Source organism: Tyto alba, unplaced genomic scaffold (assembly GCF_018691265.1).
Source record: "Tyto alba isolate M040663 unplaced genomic scaffold, T.alba_DEE_v4.0 Super-Scaffold_45, whole genome shotgun sequence".
Classification (NCBI taxonomy): domain Eukaryota; kingdom Metazoa; phylum Chordata; class Aves; order Strigiformes; family Tytonidae; genus Tyto; species Tyto alba.
In genome coordinates this window covers 10,951,644-10,970,525 of record NW_024881321.1, presented here as the reverse complement: position 1 = coordinate 10,970,525, position 18,882 = coordinate 10,951,644, and positions in this window count along the sequence as shown.

The following is an 18,882-nucleotide window of genomic DNA, read 5'->3' as shown; positions in this document are numbered from 1 at the left end:
AATCTAGGTCTTTATTGTGTACATTTGTTTGTGTAATGAACTCTTAGAGTACTTTGTTTTGTTGCTTCAACTTTTTTAATCTCTTTTTTATTAAAATTATTATTTTATTCTTCTTTCCTTTTTTGGCTTTAATTATTACCTCTTGAATAACTGATATGTTGTTACTGACACAGCATATTGTAAATTTTCAGTCTGATTCACTAAGTTTAGCATCCCCAGCTGATTGTGCCAGATGGGTTTTGTCTGAGCTGTTACCCAAATATTATATGCCACAGAAAATCAATACAGATTTATGAATTTGAAATAAAATGGTGATGTATAGTAACAACATCTGATTTCCTTGAGGAATAATCCCATAAAATGGTTTGAAATTTAAAAATAATAGCTTATATTTTGCTTTTTTTGTGAAATGTTACTGAAAGCCTAAACTCGATAGATCTTGATCTTACATGATATAAAGCTTGAGATATTCATAACATCAAAGAGGTATTAAGGGCTAGGTTTCAGGTATTCCTGTGTTTTGTGAATGGAAGGTCTCTTGCAGAAAATTTTAGTGTCACTCTGTGTACACTAATATTGGCTCCACCAGAAAGCAAGCCATCTGACTTACATTAAGCAGGTATAATACAGTAAGTGATGTATTTTTTTTTGTAAATGTATTAAGTAGAAATCATCAGACCTCCAGTCTGAATGTTTCTTTGTTTTCTTTTATAAACTTCCTTTCAGACATTGTATGTGAATGCAGTCCTAGTTTCTGCTGCTTACCACCCGCCGACCAACACCCACCTGCTCCAGGCCAGCCATCCCAAACACAAAGGCACCACAGCAACACTCCCAGAAGTGAGAGGCCCTCCTGGCCCACTCCTGCCTTTATATAGTGAGCACAATGTCACATGACATGGGATATCGGCCAGTCCAGGCTCAGCCCTCCAGCTGTGCTCCCCCTGCCCCCGCACACAGGTGAGGGCACTGGGACCTGGGGAGCCCCTGGGGTCTCAGTGTGCTGCAGCACTCCTCCAGCTACTAAAACAAACAGGAACTCTATTCCAGCCCCAACTAGGACAATGTATCAGTCTCACATTTCAGTGGCCAGAAGCTACAGTACTGTTTTTGCTCCCTCACTTCACATTCTTAGTCTTTAGAGACCTATATTTTGTATTTCTCTACATTATGAGTGACATTGGTTATGCTGTCCTTTAAACAACCTGTCTTGAATTCTGTCTGAGCCTATAGATTTGCTACTTCTGAATCTCCCTAATTAATTTAATCTTTTCGCCACACAGACCTTGCAGTCATCTAGGATAAAGTATTCTTACTGTCTGTGCCAAATAGTAAGCTGTTAGTTCCTCTCTTGCAAATACACTTGGAAGCATTGATTAAATATGCTGACTACAAATTTCTGTTCTTTATGACATCATCCTTCTGTTTGATATTGTTTGAAACTTTAATTACTCAGATATTTTTTGGTGACAGACGTAATGGTAGCACAGATCATATCGATGTGTTTAGGACTCATATGCAAAGTCTTGTAGAAAGCATCTGCCTTGTTCTCTTTTCTGTCTTTCAGCTTCCTCCTTAAGGCTTTCCTCTCAATTTCAAGGTTTTATTCTGCTTCCTTTCTCCCTTCTTTCATAATCTAACTACACTAGTAAATAAAGAGTACAATACATTTGTATATATATACTACTGCCATACAGCCAAGATATAGGGAAAAACTATGTAGGAGGGAGACCTCAGTTAATAGTCTAGGGGGTGAACAGTCAAACTGAAATTTGGATTTTATTTGTTCAGAATATGCTGTGAGGTTCATTAAAAGCAAACAAGTGAAAACATATGGTAGTAAAAGTGAGGGAAGAGAAAGTCATATAAAGCTCCATAAAATCAATTTTGTTGCAATCTGGGAGCCAATGAAGGTCTGATAGAATGGAATGAAATGTGATCTTTTGTTGTTGTTGTTTAGGAACCCTGCGATGGTATCTTGAGCAAGATGCGGCTGATAGATTTCTGCTGACAATCCATGGGAGCTGAATTACAACAGTGTGGGAATAGTAGAACAAATGAACAAATTAAGACGACTTTACTGTCAAGTACAAGGTATGAATATTTTATAAATAAAAAAATAAAAATAAGTAGGTTGCTATTGAATATTAATCTAAGACTCTTAAAAAGCAACATTTCCCTGAGTAGTTACTAAGATCAAATGTCTGGAGAAAACAGAAAATAATCCACTACTAAATAAAACATACAGATATAAATACAATGTCATGAAATGAGAGAGACTTCTGGAGAAGAAATTGCCTATTAGAGAAGAGCATTACTTGCTTTTGGAAGCATATGGCCTAAATCTCTTGTACAACTGGCACCAAAGAAACCCAAGCTAATGAAAAAAGGTGTGTCAGGTCAAATGCTGAAAGGTACCAAAAATTATTACTCAAGTATAATAGTATTTTCTATATTTTCTAAAGTATCTATTTTGGACTACACTCTGGATTTCATTTTGCATAGTGGAAAAGCAGATGACAGAGAGTATGAGGACTTGTGAAAAGCACATGGGTGAAAGAACCAAACAGATAAGTGGCAATGGTTTGTTTTTTAGGTTCAGTGCTAACAAGAAAAGGCACCATGCATGAAAGCAGAAGCCTTAGCCTCTAGCTGTCAAACCAGTATTTGCTGCTGGTCTCATCAGCCTGGGAAGTTCACCACTGCTGTCTTTGAGGCACATTATTACACATATAGAATAGAAATATATTACACATGTAGAATAGAAATTGATAATAAATTATGAAAGTGCATAAGTAATACAAGGCAGCTACAATTATACTGCAGCAAGTTTTAATCTTTGTGTTGGAGGGCATTATACAGACATCATTAACTATGAAGTACTGAACAATAAATATGGTTGTTATTATAACAAAAGACTAAAAGCTTTTTGACACACTATAGATTGTTGCGCAGAAGAATGACAAATTGCTGGGATTTATAGCTTTTAGGTATTTAATAAAAACATAGTCAGGAGAATATGTCATTTTGCTATCAGAAAATAATTGAATTGCCCTGATTGCCAGGAACTTGACATTGGTGGTAATTTTGATTTAAAAGCTAGTGAAAGGTACTTTTCACATTGAGAATCTAAACTGCAGTTGGCATGTAAGCAACATGTAACTTTTGCTGGGAATGCAGCCCCAAAAGCTCATAAAATAGGAATCAAAATGACATTAAAATAGACTGGAAATGTTTATCATTCCAAGAGATTTCAGACTTTAAAAGCAGGTAAATTCAGAAATAAGAATATGGAAAGAAATTGGTCTGGCAAAATTGGAAAGTGGTCTGACAAAAACGAGATAATTGGAAGTGTTAACTGCAGTTTTAAGTGCTGTCATTGATTTTACACTGAGGTTGATACAGTGACAGGAAAAGAAATACATTATTAAAAAGAGTCTGATAGACAAATTCTTTATTTATGTAAAACCCATGAAGAATGCAATGTGACCTAATATAAAATGGGAATTCTCCAGTTGTGATTTGCTCTAACCCCAACTGTAATTTTTAATCTTGAAACATAAAGTTTAATCTGTTACCGTAGGTGAACAAATGTTTGCTTCTTTTAAATTACATCAGTTGACCAGGAATGAAAGACATAAAGAGAGGCAAACCTTTTAAATATAAAGGTCAAAATGCTAGATATAGTTTGGAAAGGTGAATTTTGAAAAACTGAAAAATAGATTTCTATTGATAAGAGTGAATTTTAATTCTACAGCAAAGAGCAGAAAATCTACTAATTTATTGTTCTAAGAAAAGATGAATGTTACTTTTTTATGTCCTTCATTTCAGCTGGTCTCTTCTACAAAAGGATGTGGTTTGATTTCTATTTCATAACGCCTTCTCCCAGGATGTTAGGACAGACAGAGAACAAAGTCAGTGACTGATTCTTTTCACAGAAATCTGTGATCTGTGTATTACTCTTTCCAGAATGGAATCATTTCTACGTTCACTGTCTGTGAGGTTCATCACTTACTTTTTTCTCAGAAGCCCTCACCCTATTACACATATGTACATTGTATACTCTATACATCTCCTCCACCAGGAAAAACAAAAACAAAAACAAAAACAAACCCAAATCCTTACTTCTTCCATACATGCATAAAAAATAATTTTTACAAACAAAATTCTCTTTATCTTCAGACTGCATCACAGTAAGTCTTAAAATTCAGATGGCAGTGTTCTTTCCTGAACTATCAGAGCACATCTCTCCAAAAAAACCCCACCTCAATCATTGGCATTACATTTCACTAAAGATCGACAAATCTTGCAATGTTATAGAATCACAGAATTACAGAGTGGTTGAGGTTGAAAGGGAACTCTGGAAGTCATCTGATCCAAGTTCCCTCCTCAAGCAGGGCCATGTAGATCCAGTTGCCCAGGATTGTATCCAGACAGGTTTTGAGTATCTCTAATGAAGGAGACTCCCCAAGCCCTCTGGGCAATCTATGACAGTGCTCATCCACCCTCACAGCAAAAAAGTGTTTCCTGTTCAAATGGACTGTTCACTGGGCACCACTGAAAAGACCCTACTTCCCTACTCTTTGTACCCTCTGTTCAGGAATTTATACACACTAATAAGATCCTTGCTGAGCCTTCTTTTCTCCAGGCTGAACAGTCCCAGCTCTCTCAGCCTTTCCTTATAGGAAAGATGCTTCAGTCTCTTAGTCATCTTAGTGTCTTTTTCCTGGACTCTCCTCAGTTTGACGATTTCTCTCTTGAACTGAGGAGCCAGAACTGGACCTGGGACTCCAGGTATAGCCTCACCAGTGCTGAGTAGAGGGGAAGGATCAGCTCTCTCAACTTGCAATAGCAATACTCCTCTTAATACAGACCAGGATACTATTAGCATTCTTCGTTGCAAGGGCATTTTGCTGGCTTATGTTCAAGCTGGTGTCCACCAGGACCTCCAGGTCCTTTTCTGTCAAGCTGCTTTCCAGTTGGGTGGCAGTCAACATCTAGTGGTGAAATAAATTAATGCCTGAATATGATCTAAATGGATAAATTATGGTTTATTAACAATGGAAATAAATTAGTTAGCAAAGACCAAGTCTGTTTCCTCAGAAATTGGTTCTGTTTCTCAATCAGCAGTGAGGTCATGCATAAATCCATAGCTACAATTCAGAAACCATATGCTCATTTTGAAGTTCTGAAACAGGTCTCCTTTGGAAGCTGGACAAGCAGCCTGGTATATATTGGAACAGGGCTAAGAATAAATTCCAAGATACTTTCCTGATATTCTTACATTCAAAAACTTAGTTCGAAACTCTCTTTTCTTGTATTCTTGAATATGTTTTGTGTCCCAGTTTTTGCTAGTAGAACTTCCTAAGTTTTTCGAACTCTGCTTCTGAAACAAGAATTTCCCATCTTGTCAGTGCTATAGAGTATAGTGCTAATATATGTCTTATGGAATTCTTACAGAATTAGGGAACTAGGAATATCTTTGTCTTTTTTTCATTGTTCACTGTGTTGGGTTTGTGTAGAAAGCTTTTTGTAATGGGGAGGCTACTGGGGTACCTTCTGTGAGAAGCTGCTAGAAACTACCTCTGTGTCCAACAGAGGCATTACCAGATGGCCTCAAGATGGATCCACCACTGGCCAAGACTGAGCCAGTCAGTGATGATGGTAGCGCCTCTGTGATAACATATTTGAGAAAGACAAAAAACTGCTGTGTAACAGCAGCTGTGAGAGAGTGAGAATATGACAGAGAAACCACTCTGCAGATACCAAGGTCAGTGAAGAAGGAGGGGGAGGAGGTACTTCAGGCACCAAAGCAAAGATTCCCCTGCAACCTATGGTGAAGACCATGGTGAGGCAGGCTGTGCCCCAGCAGTCCATGGAGGGTAATGGTGGGGCAGATATCCACCTGCAGCCTGAGGAGGACATCATGCTGGATCAGGTGGTTGCACCCAAAGCAGTTTGTGACCCTGTGGGAAGCCCACGCTGGAGCCAGGTCCTGGCAGGGCCTGTGATCCCGTGGGGGACCCACTCTGGAGCATTTAATGAAGAACTGCAGACAATGGGAAGGACCTGTGTTGAAGAAGTTCATGGAGGACTGTCTCCTGTAGGAGGGACCCCACGCTGGAGGAAAAAATGAGTGATAAACTGATTGCAACCCTGCTTCTTGTGCACTTGCACACAGACAGGACATGGGTAGTTGGAGAGTCCTTGAAATCTCAGTAGCAGCTGAAAACATCAATGTGCTATGAGCATTCCTCTCATACCAAACCCCATGCTGAATCCAAAACACAGCACTATTCTAGTTAACAAAAATAACATTAACTCGATTCCAGCCCAAACCTGGACAAACAAGAAGAGTTGAAGATGATCTTAATCCTGCAGTTAGTAGAGTCCATGCTCACTCAGGTTCAGTCTTCGAAAAGAAGACATTTATTTTCTGTGGCGCAGACTTTTTTTTCTTGCTAGTAAGTATCTGGAGAAATTGGTACTAAGATCACAATGAGGATCCACAAGAAATCCACCCAGATTAGACTGAATGGTCAGATCACTAGATTTATGTCTCAGAACCTTTTGAGATTGTTGCAAATATAACAGGTCAGGTTAAAGTATTCTCTTAAGAACACAAATCAAATATTTTACAGTGTTTGAGGAGTCTCAGACCTTATATCCACTTTACAATAAAAGTGGACAACTGACAGTCATTCATTCTATATTGCATAAAACCTTATAAAAGTGAAAATTTGGCTAATGGTTTGCATATAAAAGGTCAGATACACAATGGAAATATGCACACATATTATTAATGGGTGTTGCATGTAAGCTGTCTCATAAGTTGCTCCCAGAACACCAACCATAATACAAAATTTCTCCACCAATAACTGATAGATTTATATTTCTTCAGATGTCTTTTTTACTAGCTCCAGGAATCTGTTTTATTAAACACCACGTCAGTGTCTTCTGGTTAATAGGCTCCTATAGAAAAGAAAATAGGCACCATCATTTGTACAAAATTATTTTTAAAAGTAACTCTATTAGCCTTTGCATGAGACTTGTTAGTTTTTCCCTGACTGTTTGATAAACTTCCTTATACAGAACATCAGGCACTGTGACTCGCATGACTAGGTTTCAGAGGGAGATATCTATTGTCTGTCTGCAAGGCAGTCAGCTCAGAAAGGGATACTGCACTTCCACATGTACATATATCTACTGCATGCAGAAGTTAATTTCACATGCTATAAACTAGAAGGGATTTTTATCATAATTTTTAAATTGTGTGCCTCAACTCTGTGTAAATCTTACTCAAGTTCTACTCTGCAAGTATTTTTGTAGTTTCTCATCCACATCTTTTCCACAGCAAGCATGAAGAGAGATATTCATATAAGTAGTTCCTAAATAGGATGTGTTTTGCTTGTTGAACATTTATAATAAATAGAGAGAGCTCAAAGATCACATTTTTCAAATTCATCATGGCTCTCATCGTAGGCTAAAAGAAAAAGTTCCTTAGAAGGAAGTTTATTATTTTAGAACTTGGAGGATATAAAAGAAAGGAAAGAAATTATCTAAAATTTGTCTGTAATCTGTATGGTTTCTTACCATCCTCTACATAAAAAACTTAAGACATTAAAACTTTTGTGATAGTTAAAGCTATCATCAAAATAAACATGTGGTAAGGTTTAAAATCTTTTGTGTTATATTTTAAATCAATGTAATTTCAAACAGTTGATATGTTAAACCTTGAAAATTTCATTTCTAGTAGAAACACCAATTGAATTTCAGATCTAGTGCAGGCTGTGCACTGAGTGCAGGGCAAAAAGCCAGAAATTTCTGAATTTTAATCTTGGTTCTTAAAATTACTTTCTGTATGGCTTTTGACAAGTCCCTTAGAGTCTCTGATTCAGTAGATTTATATTTTCCTACTACCTTACAAGTTTCTTCTGAGTATTAATTAGCCAACATCTATAGAATATTTTACGACAATAGAATATGGTATATTTTTGTTACCTAGTAAAGCCATCCATTCATTATATAGTATGATACCCAGCTGTATAACGTACATTTCCTGATGTGAACCAGGGATATACTATTTCCACTAAACAGGGAAATCAGCAATTTAGTTAACCAATTCATTTCTTCAAATTATATTAAAAACATGCAAACTCACTACAGAAAATATCCTTTATCCAACTCAAGGCTTTTGTTTTGCCCTTGAACAAACTGTTGTTTGCTACTTCCATATGTCAGAGCTGCATGTGACATTGAGGACATCAATATTTTCATTTAATTACTCTAGAGTAATAGAAGAACCTTCTTCAGACTTTGGGTTCTAAATATAAGGACCGGATACACTGTAATTAAACACATGACTTCTCTGCTACTTTGTGACACTATCTTGCTATTGGTTTTGTAGTTTTCGGTGCAAGTATTTTGCTACTTCAAATGAGAAAAGCATATATACTTTCCTTACTTTCCTCCCTGGTTTAAGATATGCAAATTGTTCTTCTTAAAAATAGCACTTGCATCTGGGGTTATGTTATGTTTAGGAAATCCAATATCATTTATTGTTAGAAAGAAACAGAGGCCGAGCAATTTAAAGGGCAAAATGTTGTACTAGGAAGTTGACCCATTCTTCCTCTGTTATTGCTTTTTAATGAATGTCTCTAAGAGCTTGATCCTAAACCATTGAAATTAATGGGAATTTTACCATTAATAGATATAGTAGAAATGGATAAGTCTGAGGGAGTAAAGTGCTGTTCTTTAAAATACATTGGTGAGTAAAGTTGACTCTAGAATTAGCTTGCTTTTGACTAACAATATTTATTATGATCTACAATTACAACAGTTTCCTGTACAACTATATGGAAAGCTAAAGTTACCATCAGGAATAGGGAGGTTAAGTTCACAGTTAATTTGAGGTCCATTTGGCAGCAATATTTTGCTGAAATTTTTTTAAGTCAAACCCTGTGAACTAAACAAATATTAAAAAAATCACATCCATTTCTCCCCAAGGTAGACCATCACTCTAACAATAGAATGACTTTAGGGCAATACTTCAGGGCACGAGGAGGACATATGTAAATCAGGACAGGAATGTGCTGACAACACATGGAAAATCCTCGCAAAAAGCTCAGGACACATCAGCTTGTTTCTGTCTGAATTCTGATTTCTAGGTTTCTCAGAATCACAAAAATATTAGTTGGAAAATGACATTTGGAGGTTCTCTTTTACTTGAAAGTGACCTATTGCCAGCAATAGATTAAGTCAGCTACAGCTTTATCTAGAGGAGTCTTGAAAAACTCCAGGAATTGATTCTTCATTTTGTCTCAACAACAATTTCTAGTTCATTATGCTCCTGGCAATAAGCTTTTTCCTAACATCCACTTGGAACCTTCCAAGCAATAATTTTTAATTACTGTCTCTTGTCTGCTACTACTGAGAAAAGATTTGGTCTGTCATCACTGTAACAAGTCTTCAGGTAATTGTAAGCAACTATTAGATCACCATGTCACTTCTCTCCTCTCCGTCAGACCAAAAAAGACCATCCCTCTCATTCTGTCTCCATCAGACATGTTCTCTAGGTTCTTGAACATCTTGGTATAACTCCATGGGTTTCTTTCCAGTTTCAGGATTTTTACAGTTGTCAGCCTACAACCGAGTACATTATTCCTGGTGCAGCCTCACTAACACTGACTAAAGGAGGATAACTTCACTAGGTCTGCTGGACACAACCCTCCTAAGTACTGAAGGCTGTGATTTGGGTTATTTGCAATGAGAGCACGCTGTTGGTTCATATGCAGCCTGGCATGCACCAAAACCACCCCTGAGTACTACCACCAGTAAGTACTCAGCTAATTGATCCATAGCTTGTTCCAAAGGATGGTGCAAAACCTTCCCCACTTTCCCTTTTCAAAGTGTGTGATTTTTCTGTTGTCCTAGTCCTTAAGTTTATAAAGGTCACTATTTTTCCCCCAAGAATAACTGTATTGACCCTTTCAAATTTCATGTAGTTTAAGGACCACAGACTAAGCAGAGGAAGGTAAGGAAGTTTTGCAGTTTAACATTACTTGGCTGAAACATCTTTAGAGATTGTACTAAAGGCTCATTTTCAAAAGACAAATATGCTTTATATTCTTCTGTTAAAATTTCCCCAGGTTTTCAGCTTTCTTTACCAACTACTTAAAGCCTTTGAAGAATGCTCAGCACGAGACCTTTGGAAAGTCCTATTAGCACCTTCTGGAATTTTGAACTCCATTTTTTCCTTTTAAGACTGACTGCAAAAGTGCTTGCACTCAGAGTCCAATTGGGAGGTGTGAATTTGAGTAACTTAAACTGTTTCAGAGGGCATATGAGATAAAATGGTTGTAAAATCAGTGAAAATAAAGGACAGTACATTTGTAAAGAATATAACTGGAGCAACTGACAATACAAGGAAGTATGGGAGAGTATTCTATTACAAAATAAAAAATGAAAGCCATTGGATCTAGGCTTTGTAATTCAGACTATTAAATGTTCAAAGGAAACAGAGTGTTTAAATGGAAATGAGGTGACTCAGATTCTTTGACTTGATTTAAACTTGGACTACTAAAGCTAGAGAGAAAAATAAGACCACATTTCAGTGAAAGGGAATATGCCAATTTGAAGCCAAGAACATTTAATAAAACTTCCCGAAAGAAAAATCTATCAGACTGCAGAAAAAAAAAAAAAAAATCCCAAAGGTAATAAATGCCAGAAACCCCAGTGCATGGAACATTTTAACTGATCCTAAACTGATCAAAACATTTGTGAATGAACAATAACGGTCAATCCTGAATGGACAGGGAGGCAGACTAGATAACATAATAGGTCTTCTCTTTCTTTAACTTCTGTGAATTTATGGTAAATTAAATAAGCATTGGGATATGGTGCCAGCACTGAGAAAATAGCATGCTGGGGAATCAAGCTACTAACCTTGAAAAGAGAGAGCAATAGAGAAAAGAATGTCCTAGCAAGTTCATAAATATAAAGTTTTGACAACTAATGTATGCCAAGCTCATTATAGGAGAAAAGAACATTGAATATTCATATCAAGCATAAGCAGAGATGGTATAAGTCTTTTCGAAAACATGGACTTTCACTAGAGAATGAGGGTATCACTAGGGAATAAATGAGTGATTTAGACTAGATAACAGACTATGCAAAGTAGAGCTTAAAAGAAGCATTGCAAACAGCAGGTTTTTTTATGTGAAAATGAAATCTATGTTGTACTGATATTTAAATTCATATATCATTCCTTTGAGGTATCCTGACATAACTATGGAAACAATTTTATAAGATCACTGTCATCAGGTAAAAAGAATATTGTATACAGTTTTATTAAAGATAGATTTAAGTCCAAAGCTCTGGAAAATATTTAAGAAACTAGGATGCAAAGGAAGTAAAAAGGAAAGATTAAGTTTTACAAACTCATTTTCTCTCCTCTGGGCAACAGGGAGGAGGAATACTGCAATTACCAAATATGTAACTTCAGAATGTTCTAAAAACAAGAATCTTTCTACCAATTCAGACCAATAGTTTTTCAGTCCTGAAATCTTGCACCAGTAGCTTATAGCTGATGTTTCACATAAAAATAAAATAAAATAAATAAAATAAAATTAAAAAATTAAAATAAAATAAAATAAATAATAAAATAAAATAAAATAAAATAAAATAAAATAAAATAAAATAAAATAAAATAAAATAAAATAAAATAAAATAATCAAGTTGTGAGGTTTAGAGTATACTGAATATTCTCCACAGTGATCAGAAGATTTATCAAATGAACTATTTTCTGACAATTAATTATGTATTTGGGTCATAAAGTTACATAGATTTATTCTCAAGTGATTGGGTTTTTTATTTGTTTGTTTTTTAAATTTCCCTGGCTATATTTTGCTTAGAATATATAGTACTGCAAAATAGCCATTGACATAGGGCTGTCAGTGTTTCCCATATGTACTGGCTGGCAGATTATTTTAGCTTTAGAATTCACAATCTGTTTCAGCAGTTTCATATAATTTAGGATATTAAAAAGAAATCTTAGCAAATACTGACACTGTTGTTGTCTACCGTCTTGGGAAACAAGAGATAACAATTCTACAGAACACATCTAACTTTTTTAATAATCCAAACAAAGTATTCATAAAAGCACTGCACTAACTACAAAGAAGTATTACTGTCAACTGTATTTGGGATTCAATACCTGTGCCCAACATGTAACCAGCAAAAAACATATTTAAAATTTCAACTACATGTTTTGATGTTATGTCATGGTTTGGTGCACATTTGATAAAATGAACCACAGTCAGGTTATTAAATGTCATATGTCACAAATGTGAAGGCATAAGAAAAACAAGTTCTGTACCTGGTTTCTCCAAAATATATAACTCATTCAAGAAAATATTTTAAATCAACCATAAAAAGTTTATATCCCTGAGAAACAGCAGTGTTTTTGTGACTGTGTGGACAGGCACTGCAGAAAGCCTGAGACACTTGGAAAGATTTATGCAGAAATGTAAATCATGAATAATGGGGCATTCAAAAGTGTACTGCTGAAGCTTTCTTACATATAGTTCTGAAACTGGATTTCTAATTCCTCATTGCCAGTGCTGTTCTGTTCTGTTTCTTATTTGCAAGACAATCTATCACTCACAGCCCTTTAGGACAAAGTAAGGTCCTGTACACTAAAGAGATACAATATTAAGTGGAACAGAGGGAATTTCCTATTTGGACTTGTCTCTTAAAGGAGACTTACAGTGGACATCAATACATCTTGGCAATATAGGGTGACACACTCACTGAGCTACAGAGCCAGTAGACTAGACTATACCCAGATGGTTAATTGAAAAGTGGTGCTTATATTTATATTATTTGATTACAGAAATGACAGATTATGAACCTAAATCTACACTGAAGAAACATTAAGAAAATCTGCTCATTTATGGACCTTCAGTTTAGAGCAACGTTCTAGCAATACATGCTCTGTTCCAGCACCAGCCTCTGTACTAAGCATCTTTTTGCTTGATTTCCTTGGTAATGACATCATATGTTCTTAAATTACAGTATCTGCTTCTCAAATGAGAGCTCTGCTTCTTCCCCACACAGCTGAGCAATACAGCACTTATTTTTTTTCATGTCCAAAGTCACAGCAGATGTGCAGTTGTTTTAACTGAAGTGACAAAAATAAAACGATCTAAACTGCTCTAATTTCTTCACTCCCTCCCTTTTGTCACTACACTTCAGAAGTGAATTTACAAAGTACTGCACTGCATTTTTAATGTGCACTTCAAATTCTATAAGGTTGTTCAGCTAAAGCCTTTCCAGATTCTTGTAAGAGTTACTGTGTCAACTCAAGGTATATGTGGAAGTCTAACCTTTTTTCCCAATGCCATCTCCTAGAAATTGTACAATGGGGATTACCAGACCAGTATTCTTTAGTTTACATCCTGCAATTAAAACATGTGCTCTAAGTTTTTACCTATGAGCCAACAAGGGTGTTGATTTAAATACCTAAAGGCTCTCCAAATGTACCTGGAATATGATTCACTTCATTAGCCTGATTTATTTTAGTTCTATAACAATGTACAAAACAGAAAATAAAGACCAGATAATAGACAAATTGTACATAATCACCCTTTTGCTAGTGGCAGCCTGCATAGACCAACAAGTGGGTATCATTACTTGGCAGCATTACCTGGACCATCTGGTGAGCTTCTTCATTATACTTTAAAAATTATTTCCATCAATTTCTAGGAGACCCCCCCCCAAACAAAAGAACCCCTATGTACTCGTGACATTTCCAGCATAGCTACTCTGCCTCCCTTCTCACAAAGAATTCTTGCTGAGGAGGAATGAAATTAGCTGAAAACAATGAGAGCTTCAAGTACCTCTACAGTTCTCTAAAACTTCAGGGCATCTCTATGCAGTCCATTTGTATATTCAGGAATGGACATAATGCAGGGAGTTTCAACAGTACTATGTCTTCAACATTTACATATCTATGAAAATGACTGTATCATCAGAAAAGTTATTTTCAACTGGTAAGTTAATTCAGGTAATTTTTTTTCTCTGTAGACTTGCCATTTGCTCCTTTTTACCTTACAAAGTAAAACCTATCAAGTTCTGCATTATATTCCAGCAGCTGTAAGAATAACGGGGCATTCAAAGACTTTCAGTGGCTCATACCCTTTCAAAATTTACTCTTCAAATCACTCTTCTGCAAAATTATCTCTTAAAATTCAATTATTATCACTTCAAAATTTACTATTTCTAAATTTTATTAATGTAGTGAACTGTCTAATGAAATTCTATTTATTCTTGATTTTAAGTTTATGTCTGATTAGTGCTATTGGTTAAAGATCTCCACTGTGTATGATCAAACCCCTTCTCGAGATCAGTGTGGGCATAATACACATTTTTGAAACACAGACCACAAAAATGTTTTTGAGGTGTGAAATTGTCTCTCCATTCTAGAAAGCAGTGGGAGTTGCCCCAGGATAAAATATGGAAAAAGAAGAAATCCTGAATCATAAGATATCAGCAAATCTCAGAATAAATCCAAATCAGGAACTTGTTCCTTCTGTCAGACAGGAAATTAAATAATTTATCTTTCAACAGTTGCTATGAGAAAAACACTTAATATTTAAATTTGGGTGTATTATTAAAAACAAAACAGAACAAAACACAATTTATTAACTTTGAAGATTTAGGTAAAATCTGGAGGAAGTGCTTTCAGCATGAGAGATGTTTTATAGCACAACTTTTCTCCTGATATGCAGTCATTATGACTATATAGAATATCAATTGCAGTTTTGATTTGTTAGCATTTTATAACTACCCTGTATAGCATAAAATAATGAACCAATCTGTAAAATAGTGAACAGCTGGATCCAGTCAGTGTGTTTAATATTTAGTAAAGCACATTACTGTTAAAAGTTGAATATAAGAGGTTTTAAACATTTTCATGCAAACCAACATCTCCCTCAGCATAGACCTGTAAAAGGAGGATAATCAAGGTTGAACCTAGCCAAACTACTTGTGGGTTAGAGGAAACTGTATGCCATAAAAGCCCTATATGCCTTTAAATTTGAGCCTCATGCATTTACCTGATTTATCCATTCATCAGTTTGCTGTGTCACCCTGTCCTTCATTAGCTCATGTCATCAATAGATTAAATACAATTATTTGACTATGAATAAATTGGGTGTTAACCTCCTCCCACAGTGAAATATTCTGGAAAAGTTGTCACAGAAAGTAATCCCTAATGTGACCTTAAACTCTTCCTTCTTGTTAATTCTGATTAACTAACATGCCAATCAGATTTTCAGTGCATGGGTATTTTTTAGCCGTTATCACTGTTTTTGTAGATCTTTATATTAATCTATGTATTAGTACTTTTGCCCAGATGCCTCTGCCTCTGTGTGTGTGCATGCCTTTTCACACAAGGTTACTCAGGCAATCTGCAGAATTGTGAAAGATCAACAATGCCATCTGCAGGTATAAGATAATTTCTCATCTGGAAACATACTTGATTTAGCTTTTTCATTCCTCTTTCTTTGAATAGACTGTTCTAGAGTGAAGATCAAAATTGTGTAGGTCTGTCTTGCCAAACAGGTTCTAGATATAAAGGTTTTGGTTTAAATCTGTTTATTATTCACCTGTACGAAAGACTGAATGTTTCTTTGACCCTTATTCAAGCTACTCGAAAGTATCCAATTTGCAAAATTGACCTGGGAAGCTTGTTAAAGAATATCTTTCCAGTTTCCTAGTATTTTTTATTTTTCCATCAAGTTTGTGAACAGAGCTAAGACAGCTTTTCTCATGATCTGTCATTTTCTCTTATTTTCAAGTGAGGCTAGTAATAAACCCTAGAAGGATGCATATGCTATATTTACTCCTTGTTTTTTGTATTTTCTCTTTTTCCTTACATCCATTCTGTGCGAAATTTAGGCACAGCAGGGGAGTGAGAGATAAATCTTGCAGAGAATGATAAGCAGCATTGCAGACTGAGTGGACTGCTGGTAATGTACGACTCAGAGTATTTAATCTTTGTTCCAATGTGCTCAGTTAGTAAAAGTTAACCTTTCATTCCCTATTGAATATGAAGGACACTCACAATAAAGTGAAATTTAAAACAATAAGGAAATGTATACATTAGTCATAGAAGTGATGAGCTTCCTACTAACATCCTATGAAATTATAGTATCTCCTGCCATCAGTAAAGTCAAAGAAATTCACTAGTTTTATTTTATTTGTTTTTAATTACAATCTTTTTCATTTACGTCATCATGTTATTTGAATGAAGAAAAACTTCTGGTCAGAAACCTGAATATTCTTCTGATTCTTTGCCTGAATCAGTGGCCCTAGGTGAAAGCAAAGCTTTATGTTCTCACTCTCTGCATCTGTAAAACTGGAATACTAGTGATTACCTTTCTCAAGGGAATTGTGAGCTTTTAATTGGATATTACTACTAAGCTGTTCTGAGTCTGCAAGTAGCAAAAAATAGTTCTTAAAACAGTATTCAGTTATAAATATACTTCCTATAGAATGTTAAATGAAGAGTCCTTTAGAAAGATTCTAGGATCAAATACTTTTGTGAGTAAAACCAAGTTAATCTCTTTCAGTAAGCCAAATCAACTGAAAGATTTGGCTCAGAAAGGAGATATTTATTTCAGTTCAATCCATTCAGGAATCTGTTAAAAATCTAACAAAGGTAATTTTATCCTTTCATAAGAACTGACTTCTTTATCCCAGTTTATTAATATTAAATAGAAAATACATTGTGAATGGACTTATTTCAACTTCCCAAAAAAATTTAACTTTGAATAACTTTCTAAAATTATTAACTTTGTAATTCTTAAGAATGAACATTTTAGATTACAATGATTTGAAACAGAAGAAGATAGTCTGAAGATGTTTCACAACTGAGAGATGTTTTGTGATACGAGAAAACATTTCAGGGGTGTCAGACAAATATAGATAAACATACAGAAATCAGTAAGCTTCTTTTTCTGACTTCAAGAAATTGCATCAGATTTTAAAATATTTGCAATAGATTTCTTAACTAGTAATGAATTTATAGAACTGTAACTTTATTCTTAATTGGACTCTATATTTTTAGAGGCCATCATCCACAGCTGATGGCCAGATGCACTTGTAAGCAACTTTGTCCAACAGCATGACAAAACATATCTTTTTATAACACCATCTTCCCTGTCTCTTTATGCCCCACTCCCCTCAGTCTTTTGTATTTAATTAACTTGAATTATTTTCTGAAGTAGATTTTATAAGTGTTTAATGAGCTGGCTGCATGATCACAATTCTGTTGACCTTGTAACCATAAATGTGAGATTCAGTGCTGCACTTCTAACAGGCATGAGCAAACCAGCAGATGCAGCAGAAGAGTGAAGGGGCTAATTATCTCAAAGGTACCTTTGAGACCACAAAAAAAAAAAAAATGCTGTGTGGGACAATTAGCATTATAATGCCTTTCCTGAATTATTCTATGGGTCATAAGGCTGTACTGAATCTCAGCAGCCCTTCACATCCCAAGACATACTATACTTCTGAGGAAGTGCTTTGTATATGTTTCTTGTAGCCCACCTGTTGAGAGAATACTTCAACACTGAGCTAAGTCTTGAAGAATATTTTTCCACCGTCTCCAGATCACTGTATCACAAAATGTGCCATCCATGTTCAGAAAAAAAGGGAAATCATAGCTTATTTTTCCTTTCCCTGGTTCTTTTTAAAAGTAAATTGGACAGAAAACTGTGGTGTAAGTTTTTCCTGTGCCTCTGTGGGTTAATATAACACAGAAGTAAATGAAGAGAAGTTTCTTGATATTTCTGTACCTTGGTAATACTTGCAGTTAAGATAATTTAAAATTGTGTTCATGACCTTCACATAAATGCTGTTGCTCAGGAAATCTAAAAAGGCACTAGCACTTCCAAATGATTTGTTTGAAGTACTACCATTTAGATAAAATACAAGTGAGACAGGTGGACTTTTAGGTTCTTATCGAAATTTCTTTGAGCTGATTTTCTTTTTGCCAGTGTTAATATCAAGCATACTGCCTCAGGATTTATACCAACTGTCTGAAGAGAACCTAAATGAGTTGTTCCCTTTGCTTCTTATATAACAATCCCCCCCTCTCCAACCAGTACTGTTTCTTGTGTATAGCATGGAATATTGCCCTCCTCTGATGCATCAGTATTGCTGAATGCCTCAACTGGCTTTGTGAGAGATCAGTGCCACAGTAGGGTGACTTCCATTTCCTAAGGATGAAAATATATGCAGGAACTGAAATCCAGTATTTGGGAAAAGTGGTTTCAGCTATCCCATTAGATATACTTCGAAATCTACCTTTGAAGGGGTACCTCATGTAAAGAAGGGTAGCAATATTTAGCCATCAATTTCTTTTCTATTTCCTTGAAATCACTATATTCTAGTTGGACAATAACCCATCTGTGTTCCACTTTAGTAAAATTTTGACTCACCCTGTTTCCTACCATTTTATTATTTTTCATATTAAAAAGGAATTCTCATGGCAACTACTGTCATAGGAAAGACTATTATTCCACAGTCAGATTACAAATGAATAAAACCTTTATTTCTCATATCTGACTTTAAACCTCAACTCTAGTTCCTATATAGTTTTCCTGGATGTATAATTCTCTGTTTGGATGGAAGTTATGAAAGATTAAACAAGTCTTGGCTCAATACCTGTCTTAACCTACTTAGCTGACAATTACAAAGAAAACTTCATGCCACATATAGCTTTTTTCACTTTAAGAGATGAATGGGTTATTATTAGTGTCATTATTATTAACTGTAGCAGTTAGATACTATCATTATTTTACTGTCTTGTCATCT